This window comes from Talpa occidentalis, unplaced genomic scaffold (assembly GCF_014898055.3).
Source record: "Talpa occidentalis isolate TD23 unplaced genomic scaffold, MPIMG_talOcc4v2.1 talOcc4.4, whole genome shotgun sequence".
NCBI classification, from domain to species: domain Eukaryota; kingdom Metazoa; phylum Chordata; class Mammalia; order Eulipotyphla; family Talpidae; genus Talpa; species Talpa occidentalis.
In genome coordinates this window covers 57,925,332-57,939,617 of record NW_023604295.1, presented here as the reverse complement: position 1 = coordinate 57,939,617, position 14,286 = coordinate 57,925,332, and positions in this window count along the sequence as shown.

The following is a 14,286-nucleotide window of genomic DNA, read 5'->3' as shown; positions in this document are numbered from 1 at the left end:
GTAGGGATGCTCTTTGGGATCCTGCCAACTCTCCAGGGGTAGCAGCGCCCCGCTAACAGCCGCGGGACTGGAGATGCAGGGTCGGGGAGGGTGGAGAGCTGGGAAGAGTTGCTGAAGGATCCGAGAGGAGGGAAGGGACCCTGAGCGGAGGATAGAAAATAAGAGGGAGAACTGGGTCAGCTTTCTGGCCTGTGCGTCTCCTCACTCTGGTTGGGAAAAATGAAAAGGTGGAAAGCTGTTGGGGCCGGAAAGGTTGCAAACCTTGGATAGCAACGAAGAATAAAAACCTGCTCGAGGTCTCTGGGAAGAAGGGAGGAGGAGAAGAGAAGACGAATTCACACCCTTTGTTATTTTATTTTTGTTTGTGTCTCTCTCTACCAAGCGCAAAAAGCATCCATTATTTAATGAAAACACGAGTGCATGCCTTTCTTCTTTGTAATAGCAGCTCTTTTCTCTCCATCCCCTTGGTTTTTCTGTTTCTCCTAGTTATTTTCTCCAACTGCATCACTAAGTCTCATTCCCGCTTGGTCTTTTAAACTAATTGAAATAATTTATCTCACTTTTTATCACCTGTGTTCAGGTTTCTTCTGCGTAAATGCCTTCTAAGTACATTATTTCCCTCATTCGGACTTCCACTGCCATTCTCAACGTTCCAGCCCTTTCTATCGAAGGTTTTCATTATTGAGAGAATTCCGTCCCTCCTCCCCTCCCTCCAACTCTCCCTCCCTGCAGGAACGAACATTTGCATTCCAAGCCCAGAGCATTCCAACCCCTCGCTGGGTTGCTGTTTTTCCCTCAGGCTCTCAGAGCTTATCAAAGGAGTTTGCTTTGACCTCCCTTACGCCCTGACTTGGTGGCTGCAGTTTGGGCTACTCACTAGGCTGTGGATCTTCACCTTTTTCGCTTTTCTTTTCTACAAAAAAAAAAAAAAAGATAAAAACGACTGACATGCTTAGACAAAAGAAGGTTAATTTCACACATAACCTGCACCCCAAACACAATACTTATTTCTTCTCTTCATTGGCCCTCACTATCCTCCTCAGCTGCCCCTTTCCATCAGCACCTGTGTAACAGGGTGGTCCCCAGGAAAGGGGAAGGTTCCAGGTTTCCTGCCCCACAGGCAGGTTTGGGGGGTCTGGGGTGCCCCCTCCCTGCCCTGTAACACCTGTTTCTGGCATTCCAAAAGTTAAATCAGCATGTGAAAAAAGAAGTGATAACTGTCATTTTAATTCTGTAAAGTAGCAACAAACATGCATTGTGCAATTGTTATAGGACAGTGCTTAGCTCCACCCTCCCTTGGGTGGGGCAGGGAACCTCCCCCTTTCCTGGGGACCACCCTGTTACACAAGTAATGGTGCCAGATGATGGGAAGTGGTTCAGTGACTGAAAAGTTAAATGAGGTTTCTTTTTCATCACTTTTTCTTCTCCTGTTCTACTTCCTCTCATGTCATCATCAGCATCATCTTTCATAATGGTTACTGAGACTTTAATATATGTCAGGCATAGGGTTAGAAATTTTACAAGCATTTTCCCTTTTAATTTTTATAAGCACCCTTAAAATGGACTTATATTAGTTCCATTTTATAGGTGAGAAAACTGGTATTAAAGAAGTTGATTAGCTTCCACAAGCTCATACTTCTAGTAAGTACTGGTACAGAGGTTTGTAAACCAGACATTCTGACTCCAGACTTGTGGCACATCACTGCTAAGGAGTCACTGTTCACTGGAGGAGCCAGACTTGTAAACAGAAAAATATAAGTCAAAAAGGTAAGTGCTAGACCCATAGAAGTACTGAGGCTGCATGACTAACACTGCCTAGGGGAATCAGGAAAGGCTTAAAAGACAACTTGACAAATGAGTTGGGTCTTGAAATATGAGTAGGAGTATCCCAGGAAAACAAAGGCATAAAGGTGGGGGGTGCATTTCTAGCTGAAGAAACCATAAGTAATGGCTCAGGTTGAGAAAGGCTTCCATGGTATGTTTAGGAAACAAGTGAGTGTTGATGAGAGTATTGTGACATTGATGTCATTTTGAAGAGATGTGGTGTTCAATGTGCCGGGTCCTTGGGTTACCTCTTAGAAAAGTCTCAGCAGAGTTCCCTTTTCAACAACACATGGTGAGTTTACACTGGAGACTAAGACATTTGCACAGACACAGGCAGGTAAAGGTTATATTTTAAAAAGACAGGTGTATTAAGAAACGGAGAAAGAAAAAGAGAGGTACCTGCCTAGCCACAGGCAGATAGAAGAGCTATGTTTTTGCCTTAGCAGAAATTGTGCTGATACAGTGTTCTTTGGGGAAGGGTTCATTCCATTGTGGAATTGTTAACTATTGTTAAACTAATTACTTTTAAGGTGTGACTAGGTTGATTTGTAAGGACCAGTGATTTTCTACAATGGCCCCCCATCTCCATACCCCCACCTCTGATCTTTGCCTCCTGCTACTTTCCACAGCAGTCTGATACTTGCCATAGCAGTTGGCCCTTAAGGATTTTTTCATTTCTATAGCTGGTTTAACGACTGTGTTAATCATTTCTATCCCCACTTCCAGTTTCTGATCTTGTGATATCTTCATCCTAAATTTTCTACTCTTAGCCTTCATTGATATGATACTAAGATGCCAAGTCTGAAACTAATGTCAAAAATGTCTAGAACTTTAGAGATCTTGCTGGGAAGTTCAACTTTCACCTGGCAGGTAAAGTTACTCCAGCAAAGACTTTAAAGAAATGGAGTGATATAATCAGATTTGTCTGTTTTTCTTAAGATGACAAAGGGAAATCTGGAGAATAAAGAATAGAACCAGATAGTAAGGAAGCCAATTAAAAACTTGCTATACAGTTGATGGATGCTTAAGCTAGGAATATAGAGACTAGAAAGAAGGAATTTTCTTACCAAAGAAAACTGGCATTAAAACATATTTCTAGAATAATGGGTTTTAAAAAACAAAGGGTTTTAAATTTTGATTCACAGTTAAAAGTACTCTTCACAGGGCCTCCCCGGTGGCGCAGCGGTTGAGCTCTGGGTTGCGAAGCTGCCCAAGGCCTCTGAGGCGCCGGTTCGATCCCCGGCTGCTCCACGGCCACTAGAGGAGGGTCCCACATGGCGCGCAGACCTCTCCTGCCGCCCGCTGCTCCCCTCAGCAGTGTACTTTGGTCCTTCTGCCTGCTCTGCTCCCCGCTCTGGCTCTGGTGAATTCTCTCACCCTCCCGCGCTTCTGACTGTACCCAGTGCTTATATAATCAAACAAACAAATAAATAAAAAAAAAAAAATGCCTCTATTAAAAAAAAAAACTTTAAAAAAAAAAAAAGTACTCTTCACAGACTACCAAATCAACCCTCTTGTTTTTGTAGGTGTACTTTTAGTCTATGAAGCTTAGGAAGATTAAACCTGTAAATCAAGTAGTAAAAGAATGATAATAGCCACCTTACATACAAAGACTACTGTCCACGCTCATAGCATCCTTTAATATATTTGACCTCATAACTTTTGATGGCAACTAAAAAGCTACTCTGAAGTCCATTTAACAGATGAGAGAGCTGAGGTTAGTAACTTGATGAAGGTTGTTCAAATAATTGGACACAGAACTGGGATTCAAAACTAGAATTATCATGTCCCTGAATTCATGCAGCATAACATACATGCTATGATCTGAGATTGAAACTCAAATATCTTTACTCCTAATCTAGTACTCTCTTCAATGGTTATTACTGCCTGTACCTCCTGGTAAATGAATTTCAGGTATCACAGGATACAAATTCCTGATTGATTGCCTACTCTTTGAAAATGCCCTAAGGTAATATTTACTGTGGACTTGCCATCTACCAAACACAGTAAGCGAGATAATACTCTTTTTAAGACTTAAGGTTTAATGGTGAAAGAAAGAACAAATACAAACAACATCAACATACAGTCAGAACATAGCTTATCAAAAGTTTGAATTGAAGCATTGGCTTCATCAAAATGTCCACAATAGACCTCCAAAGATGTTCAAAACAGACTTCTGTAAGACATGCCACTTTGACTGTGGCTTATATTGAGCTGAAGTCAATCAATGCCCTGAAGGGTCACAGGAAACTTTTGCCACTCCTTTAAGTACCTGGAATGACATTGGGGATATTACCTAGAATTAGGATTTTTATCAGAACTACTAGAGAAACTTATTTATACAGCAGGGCAAACATCTAATTACAGAACATCTGGTCTACATTGAAGCGTCACCTTCTCCTATAGTCATGTGAGTCCCCTCCTCTCTTGAAGTCCAGGTCTCTATCCCATTTCTTAGCTAAGGTTGTACACCTTCATTTTGTTCCACTAACCTTAGACTTCACTACTATGGAGACCCTCTATATGTATGTAACTCAATTTGCTATTTTCTCCTAGTAATCAGTATAATGTTAATTTTATTGCTCCATCAGCCAAAAAAAAAAAAAAAAATCCAGAGGGATTAGGGGGCAATTTCCTCCCTACCCTAAAGTATGGTACAGCCATGAAGGATTATGGACTATTGCAGAAGCAACTAGTGTTATTCAATTCTTTGTTGTGCGAAGGGCTTCACATGTGTTATTTCATTTAAGAAAACTGATGTAGAGAGTAAAATAACTTACTCATTGTTGCCTAAATACTACAATCAAGATAAGCCAGAACTCTGGCTCTAGTTTGTCCCACACCATGCACAGGCTCTTGAGGACTTATTGTGGTTGGTGAAGATGAAAGTAGGTTCCATAGACAATGCTTTGCCAATAAATTTTAACATCTAGCTCTCAAAAACAAAAACATAACAGCACTGATTTGTAATAATTGCCAACTTCCAGTTTCTATAGGGTATAATCCTGCAGTGGTGAGTTTCAAGTTGGCACATGACATCACTGAAGACAGCATCAGGCAGCCTTGGAAAACTTCCCAGCATACAAATGCATATGGAGGAAGAGATAATTGGGCAGTATGTTAGAAGTGGAAGAGATTTGGGGTAAGTTTTGGAGAAAGAAGCAATGGAGACAGATTGGGGATTGGTTTGGTAGATAGAATGAGTAAACCCCACCGACTGGGAAAACATTTTTGCACACAACACTAATGATAAAGGACTGATCACAAAAATCTACAAAGAGCTGATGAGACTCAACAACAACAAAGAAAATAATCCTGTCAAAATATGGGCAGAAGAGCTAAAAAAGAAATTTCTCTGAAGAGGAAATGCAAATGGCCAACAGGCATATGAAAAAATGTTCAACATCACTTGTAATCAGGGAAATGCAAATCAAAACTACCATGAGATACCATCTTACACCAGTGAGAATGGCACATCTTAAAAAAACTAGCAACCACAAATGTTGGCGAGGTTGTGGAGAAAAAGGAACTCTTCTGCACTGTTGGTGGGAGTGCAAACTGGTCCAACCACTATGGAGAGCTGTGTGGAGATTTCTGGACCTACTAAACATAGAGCTTCCATATGATCCAGCAATTCCACTCCTAGTTATTTACCCAAAGGACACAGAAACATCAATTCCAAAGAGCACCTGCACCCCTATGTTTATAGCAGCACTGTTTACAATAGCTAAGCTTTGGAAACAACCCAAATGCCCAAAAATAGATGACTGGATCAAGAAGATGTGGTACATATATACCATGGAATATTACTCAGCATTCAAAAGAGATAAACACATGCAATTTGCAGCAACATGGATGGCGCTGGAAGGGATCATGCTCAGCGAAATAAGCCAGAAAGAAAAAGAAAAATACTGGATGGTCTCACTCATAGCAGGAATCTCAAAAACTTAAATAAGGGACCAGGAAATTGAATAACTATAAGAAAGTGAAAATCAAAATCAACAAAAAACTATGAACCAGAGACACTCTATGGGGGGTTGGGGGGCGGGCAGGGGAGGGATTGGGGTCAAAATAAGGGGGTTGCAATTGTATGGGGGATATAAAAATAAATTTTATTAAAAAAAAGTATGGTTTAGGATTTGATTAGGGGAGTTACTTGCTTGAGATTAGCATTCTTGGGTGCTGGCAATTGCTTGGAAAAAAAAAAGGACCTACTTGTCCTATTACCTGCTCTTATGGCCAGAACAATAGCAGACCAATGAAGGTGATAAATTGATGATAAATGAGCCTAACCTAATATATGGGCAATAAAATTGCAAAGTTACTCAATGCTCACCCTCAAAAGAAGTCCTAAGGAAATACCTGCTTGTTCTATCAGCCTAACTGAATGTACCTTATACTGATCTTGTATCCAGGGGAATTAACTATATTTGCAAATACTTCAGAACATTAATTTTGTCACTTTATATCACATTTTAAGTATAAAGAAAATGCCAACACTTGAGCCTTAATCTACACATAGGACAGTAAGGAGATAAAGCCTTTTTTAGTAATTGCAAATAATGCCTGTTTTCATTTCTTGCCAATTATCTAGTCATTTTAAAAAAGAAAGGATGGCATGAATTTAGGTTTCCCCCATGTTGCAACATATTTTCACTGCCCTCACTAATCTAAAGCACTCATTATATCTGGATAGAAAACATATTGGTCCCAAGAAACAATAAAAATAAGGAAATGAAGTGTTTTGCCACCTGTTGTTTTGCTTGCATATTGGGGCAGCCCTTCTCCCCTGTGATTTTGAGGTGCTATCAGCATGATGACCACCTGCACTCTGGGTTCCAGGAAGGGTATTTGGCTCAGGCCTAGTGAAACATGGCCCTGGATCTCCTTATTCACTATAAATTACCCAAGAGTTGGGCAGAGTCAATCAAATTTTTTCCATGAACAAGAGGGTATTGCTTTCTTTTGCATTTCAATTTCTGTGGCTATAGGCTCAACTCTAAAGGTAATCTGTTCTGTATGGAGGAAGTTTGTCTGCAGCAAGAAGAAAATGAGAAAAAGTCAACAGTAAGCGAAGGCATGTAGAGCTATAACACAGGAAGGATAAGAGCTTTGAACTTTGCTCAAATGTCTGGATGCTCTGCCTGAACTTGTGCATGCTTTTGGGATTCCTAGTTATTTAAGCCATAAAGTCCCCTCTTCTTTTATTCTTCCTTCCCTGGGAGTGGGGTTTTGTCATTTTCAGGTGAAACTTTCTGACTACTACAAAGACCTCAATAAAATTTTCTGGACATGATGCAAAGCTTCTGCTGGTTCATTGTCATTCTAAAAGTATTGTTTCTCTAACTTAAAGAGAAATAGGAGAGGGCATGGTAAAATACCAAGAGCTAAATTTCTTTCTTGGCTTATATGCTAAGATATGCCAATTTGTTGTATTTTGGTTTCTCTGATCTATGACTCATGTCTCTTTGGTCATCATTTTCTTTCATTAGCACAAGAAAACACACATTGCTTTATTCACAAATTATTGTGGCTTTATTATTTAACTCAAAATACCAAGTTTTTATAGAACATGCAAAAGACAATGTATTTCGGTGAGGAAAAAAGAAGGAGAAAGGAGATGCTTATCATTTTAGAACTGTGAGGACAATTAGCTCTAGAAAATGTTCTTTTTGTTTTAATTTTTTTTTGTATATTACATTCTTTTTTTTTTTTAAAGATTTTTTATTTATTCATACAAGCACTGGGTACAGTCAGAAGCGTGGGAGGGTGAGAGAATTCACCAGAGCCAGACCTGGGAGCAGAGTAGGCAGAAAGACCAAAGTACACTGCTGAGGGGAGCAGCGGGTGGCAGTAGAGGTCTGCGCGCCATGTGGGACCCTCCTCTGGTGGCCGGGGAGCAGCCGGGAATCGAACCAGTGCTGCAGAGGCTGCTGGCAGCTTCGCAACCCAGCGCTCAACCGCTGCACCACCGGGGAGGCCCTCTTTTTGTTTTAATTTTTATGGTAGGAATTCAAGCAGATGGTGAAGAATCACCTCAAAGTAATTTGGGAGTTTCACTTAGTCTTTCTGGGAACATCCCTGGAGCTAAAGATAGAAGGAAAGAAGTAAAAATAAAAGATGACACTTGCTGGGTTGGGAAGAAGCTTGAGTCACTGGTGTCCACTTTCTCAAAGAAATGAACACTCTTTCCTCCCCCTCTACATGCCCCTCAAGCAGCCTTTTGACGTTTCTTTGTCTTTAGAAGTTGAACTTGGTATTCATTTAATCCTGACCTCAAGATTTGTCTCAGTCCTGAAAAAAAAAAAATCTAAGGAATAACCCTGGACTTCATACTCTTTGAAATGTCCTTGAATCCAGGAAAACATAACAGTTATGCTCTCTGGGATTTCTCTTCTAACTTGATAACCACTCTTGAACAGAATTATTCACACCTCAGGTCCTCCCTGGTTGTGTAAGGGGTTAAGTCGCAGCACTATGAAGTTATCTGCAGCCACTGCAGCACAAGTTCGATCCCCAGCCAGGGAGATAACCCCATGGCACAGCAGACATCTCCTGGCTTGCCCGCTGCTCCTCTCAGCAGTGTATCTCAGTCAATCAGCCTGTTCGGCTCCCTACTCTGTCTCTGGTGAATCCTCTCACTCCCTCACACCTCTGGCCTGTACCCCAGTTCTTGTATGCATAAATAAATCTTTAAGAAAAAGAATTATTCACACCTTAACTTGGATGTCATTTTCTATAAAAAGGAAAATTATTGTCCTTAACAGATATGTCAATTAAGTAGTTTTAACAGAACTTCAAAACCAGAAACAACAGTCAAAAAATTAACTTACCTCCTGTCAGGTGATTTCAGTGAAACCATATACATATTTATAATTTTTAGTTATATAGCTGTTTTAATATGTTATATTTTCTCACATGCTTTTCACTGTGGGATGCAATTGTTAAATGAATTTCTTGCCCTCACAAAGAAAAATAAGCACATTACAAACACTTTCAAAAAATATTAAAATGCTGGATATTAAATTAAATATTTGTTCTATAGCACTGTTAACTGAATAGGTATGAATCATCTATGTTTGTGCAATACATGGCTCTAAATGATAATTTTTCCTGCTCCACCCTGTACAGAGTAAAGTGTAAAGAACATTGAGGCTTAAAATCTTGACTATTGAGCCGCCTTTGTAGACTTTGTAATATTGATATTTCATCTATAATCATACCTCAGTGAAATGTTATAGGGAACACTATTCAGAATGTTTGTTCTAAAAAGTGTTTGGATAAATGCACTCTATTTGAAATTTATTAATACTATCTGATAAGCACACAAATTTTTATTATTCTGAGAATCTGACTTAAAAGTTACAGGGTGTCTTGTGTATTTACTCTACCTAAAAGTGGTCCATTTGCACTTAAGCGATACCCTATGCTGCATATTACCCAATACTACATAAATTTTGCCTAAATATTCTGGCACCAGAGAACTCTAATACCTAATGTCATATTATGTAGTTGGACTAATCAGGTGGGTTTTCTAATTGTGCTGGAAATTCTTAAAATATCTAAGGAGGAAGTGAAGATTCAATCTGCTAATCAAACTTCAGCCAAAACAACCTCACCTGTATCAGTTTATTAATTACCTTGCATAATAATTTAGAATTATCTATGTTAGGCATATATGACAGAAAATAAAAGACAAATTTCTTCTGTTTTTTGAGTTCTCATTCTAGTAAAAAGAAGCAAACAATAATCAAGATATATCAGTTAAATATGTATTATGTGATATGGTAATAGATTCTATGGAGAAAAATGAAGCAAGAAAGGGAAATAAGGAATATAGTGTCTGGGAGTTGAAACTTTGTAAGTTGTTCTTGGAAACCATGAGTGAGAAGCCTCAATGCCTTTCAAGAGGGAATATACTAATATTCACTAACAGCTAGGGGGAAAGGGTTGCAAGAGTTAGTAATGGTCCTGGGCCTCCCTGGTGGCGCAGCGGTTGAGCGCTGGGTTGAGAAGATGCCCGCAGCCTCTGCAGCGCCGGTTCGATCCCTGGCTGCTCCCTGGCCACCAGAGGAGGGTCCCACATGGCGCGCAGACCTCTCCTGCCACCTGCTGCTCCCGTCAGCAGTGTACTTCATCAGTCTGCCTGCTCTGCTCCCCGCTCTGGCTTTGGTGAATTCTCACCCTCCCGCGCTTCTGACTATACCCACTGCTTGTACAAATAAATAAATAAATCTTTAAAAAAAAAAAGAGAGAGTTAGTAATGGTCCTGATGTGAGAATATGCCAGGTATAATTGGGAACAGTGAGAAGACCAATATGGTTTGAATAGATCAAACATGGAGGTAATAGAAAATTGGATTTAAGAGTAAGTCTGCATTAGAGGAAAATGGCTTGTGTTAAATAAAAATTGAAAATAACTTCATCTAAATTGCTTGTAAGGGTCTGAAAAGCATTAAAATTCTAAGGTTCGTATATTACATAAATCAATGAGTTTCCTTTCATTGTTATTAATCCTTTCCCTTTTATTTCTTGCTAATTAATATCAATCCTCAGGGAGTATGTATTTATCCAAGAATTGCATTGCTTCTAAATGCTCTCCTATGACCTCAACTATCTCACTTATTTTAGGAGGAACTTTATAGAAAATGTGGGCCTAGTATTCAATTAATTTGGCTTTCCACAAGCCATTAAATTCATGGTGATTTCTTTGTTTTAGAAAATCAAATATACATTTCCCCCATATTTCTAAAGTCATTACATGCCCACATCAAATTCTAGGATGAGATTTATCATAAATCATATGGTCACTAGAGATGAGAAGGAGTGTAGCTGGAGGAAGGTACAGTGCAGGATCTCTATGACCAGAGCACAGCAAACTGGATAAGGAGGAGTCCTGGACCCCTCAGTGGCTTTTCAGGCTTTTATTGGGATTTTACCAGGTACACAGCAGGCAGGGGTGCAGGGGGTGGGGGGGCTGGCAGGCCTCCCAGCCCCCAGCAAGTCTTCACTCTTTCTGGGCTCTCTGGCGTTCTCTTGTGTTCTCATCTCTCTCTTCTGCTGAATCCCACCTACATATGCCCACACCCCACTCCAGGTGCCTGCCAGCAGGCATACATTCAGCACCGCAGGGATCCATCATCAATCCTAATGGCGGGAGGGCAGAAAAGTCTGGCAAACATTTACCTTGAAGGAGTTTTGAGAATTAATCAAGTTGAAATTTCTAAGGTATTGACATTTGAACAACCACTCCAAGTGTCTTTTTTTCTTACTTAAAAGTGAAAAAAACTGTATTTCAATTTTCAATTGAAAGTTCAATTTAAGGGCCTCCCCGGTGGTGCAGCGGTTGAGCGCTGGGTTGTGAAGCTGCCCGCAGCCTCTGCAGCGCCGGTTCAATTCCCGGCTGCTCCCCAGCCACCAGAGGAGGGTCCCACATGGCGCGCAGACCTCTCCTGCTGCCTGCTGCTCCCCTCAGCAGTGTACTTCGGCCCTTCTGCCTGCTCTGCTCCCCGCTCTGGCTCTGGTGAATTTTCTCACCCTCCTGCGCTTCTGACTGTACCCAGTGCTTGTATAAATAAATAAATAAATAAATAAATAAATAAATAAACAAACAAACAAATAAATAAATAAATCTTTTAAAAAAAAAAGAACAATTTAAAATTTCACTTTAAAGTGAAACTCCCAGCTGTAGGGTAAATCCAGACGATTATACTATTTGAGTAAATTTTATGCAACTAATGAAATCACTAATGAATTGCAAGTTTTTAATATACTGAAAGATTTTGACATCCGTTTCATGGTTATAGTGTATCATAGTCGAAAAGTTTAGCCACACCCTTTCTCCATTTCCCATGTCTGAAATAGAAGGGAAAATCACTAAGTGGATTTCTAGTGTAACTGAAATCGTTATGCATTTTTTTTTTGTACCCAGACTTTGAACAATCTAGAGTCTGAGATAAGAGCATAAAGTTTACCATAGGTTTTGAAAGCTTTTGCTCTCCTGAGTTCAGGGATGTATCTTTATTAACAAACAGCATTGAGGATGTGAGTTGCAGAATTTTATTAATAAGATGACTGGTATTACTATTAAAATTAAAATTAAACAGTGTAATTCAGGGCCTCCCCGGTGGCGCAGCGGTTGAGCGCTGGGTTGCGAAGCTGCCCGCGCCTCTGCGGCGCCGGTTCGATCCCCGGCTGCTCCCCTGCCACCGGAGGAGGGTCCCACATGGCGCGACAGACCTCTCCTGCCGCCCGCTGCTCCCCTCAGCAGTGTACTTCGGTCCTTCTGCCTGCTCTGCTCCCCGCTCTGGCTCTGGTGAATTCTCTCACCCTCCCGTGCTTCTGACTGTACCCAGTGCGTATATAAATAAACAAACAAAACAAATAAATAAATACATGCCTCTTTAAAAAAAAAAAATAAAATAAACAGTGTAATTCAAGGAGGATTGGTACCCATCTGTCCTATATTCCATATCTAGAGGGATTTTAGGAATTAAGAATTGAAAAAACGTTACAGTCCAGAAATGAGACACTTCTTATGTTATAGTTACATAATCTCTGTGCCTCTTTTAAATAGCTATATATTCCCAAACAATATAAATTCCATTAGTCCTTTTTTCCACTTTTGTCACCAGTGCGTTAGCCCACACCCTTATTCATTCCTGTCTGATCACATAGAATCTTTACTGGTAATACTTGTATTCTGAGCATGGCCTTTGTAGTTTTATTCTCATTTATGGCAAATACTTTTTTTTAACAATTTTTTTCTCCTGTAGATTAAATTTGCTCACTTTATATTTCAGAGCTCTTCTATGGTGCCTAGTACTTAACTCATTCTTTTGCTTTTCCTAAATCTGCTTCTCTAGTTATGATATTATGATTTATATAAAAAATAAATGTTTGTATTCAACCCTATTCCTGGCACAAAACTCCTTTAGGAATTTCCTAAGTGTTGAGAGCAATACAGGTGTCTTTTGTTATGTTAATGAGGTGACTTTAGGAAAGCCCCAGTGTATCCTAAGATTGGGGTCTGGTTGCCAAGGGAGTCAAACCTATGATTAGTGGGTTGGCACCTCCCTCAATCTCTGGGGGGAAAGAAGGGCAGGAGATTGAGTTCAGTCACTGATGGTTAGGGCCTCCTTGGTGGCGCAGTGGGTTGAGACGCAGTCTATGATGGTGTCCGCAGCCACTGCAGCACTGGTTCTATCCCTGGCCAGGGAGCTGCCCTCATGGTGAACCAGACCTCTCCTGGCTCACCCGCTGCTCCACTCAGCAGTGTCTTTCAGTAGACCTGCCTGTTCTGTTCCCCACTCTGTCTCTGGTGGGTCCTCTCACCACTCCCTGCTCCGCGCTTCTGGCCTGTACCCCAGTTCTTGTGTACATAAATGAATAAATCTTTAAAAAAAGAAAAAGAAAAAAAATCACTGATGGTTAATAATTTAATCAATCAGATCTATGTTTTGGAGGCTTTGCAAAACCTAAAGGACAGGAGTAGGAGAGCTTCATAGTGAACCCATGGAGATTCTGAGATAGTGACTGTACAGAGAGCATGGAAGTTCTACACTCCTCCCCACATACATCCTATATATCTTTTCCACCTGACAAATGCTATCTTTAGCTAGACAGTATCAGAATTGAATTGTAGGACACCCAGTTGAGATCCCAAAATTGCTTGGAAGTGTTGGGGGAAAAATCCACATGACATAATTGGTGCTAGAATCATATTATTAGACTAATAATTGAAGACCCAGTAAACACATGATCTTATAAGAGTTTATAAGCTTGTTTCTATAAATTTTTATTTATTTGTTTGTTTCTTTAGGTCTATGTTCAATAAAGAACTCTTCTCCACTCATTCATTCATAAATGTTTATGGTATGTCCAAAATATTTGTGAAGTATTGGCTAGAAATGTTTAATCACCAATTGGGAGATGGGGAAAAGAAAGTGAATCAGATTTGTTGCATGCTCCTGAATTATTTATAAGTTTTATTTAAAAACTAGAAAGTCATATAGGACTCTATAATGTGGTAAGGAACAAATGTTATCAGCTTCCAAAACCATCTTTTTTTTTTTTATATAGAGGCATGTTTTCTTTCTTTCTTTCTTTCTTTCTTTCTTTCTTTCTTTCTTTCTTTCTTTCTTTCTTTCTTTCTTTCTTTCTTTCTTTCTTTCTTTCTTTCTTTCTTTCTTTCTTTCTTTCTTTCTTTCTTTCTTTCTTTCTTTCTTTCTTTCTTTCTTTGTTTGTTTTTGTTTATACATGCACTGGGTACAGTCAGAAGCTCGGGAGGGTGAGAGAATTCACCAGAGCCAGAGCGGAGAGCAGAGCAGGCAGAAGGACCGAAGTACACTGCTGAGGGGAGCAGCGGGCGGCAGGAGAGGTCTGCGCGCCATGTGGGACCCTCCTCCGGTGGCCAGGGAGCAGCCGGGGATCGAACCGGCGCCGCAGAGGCTGCGGGCAGCTT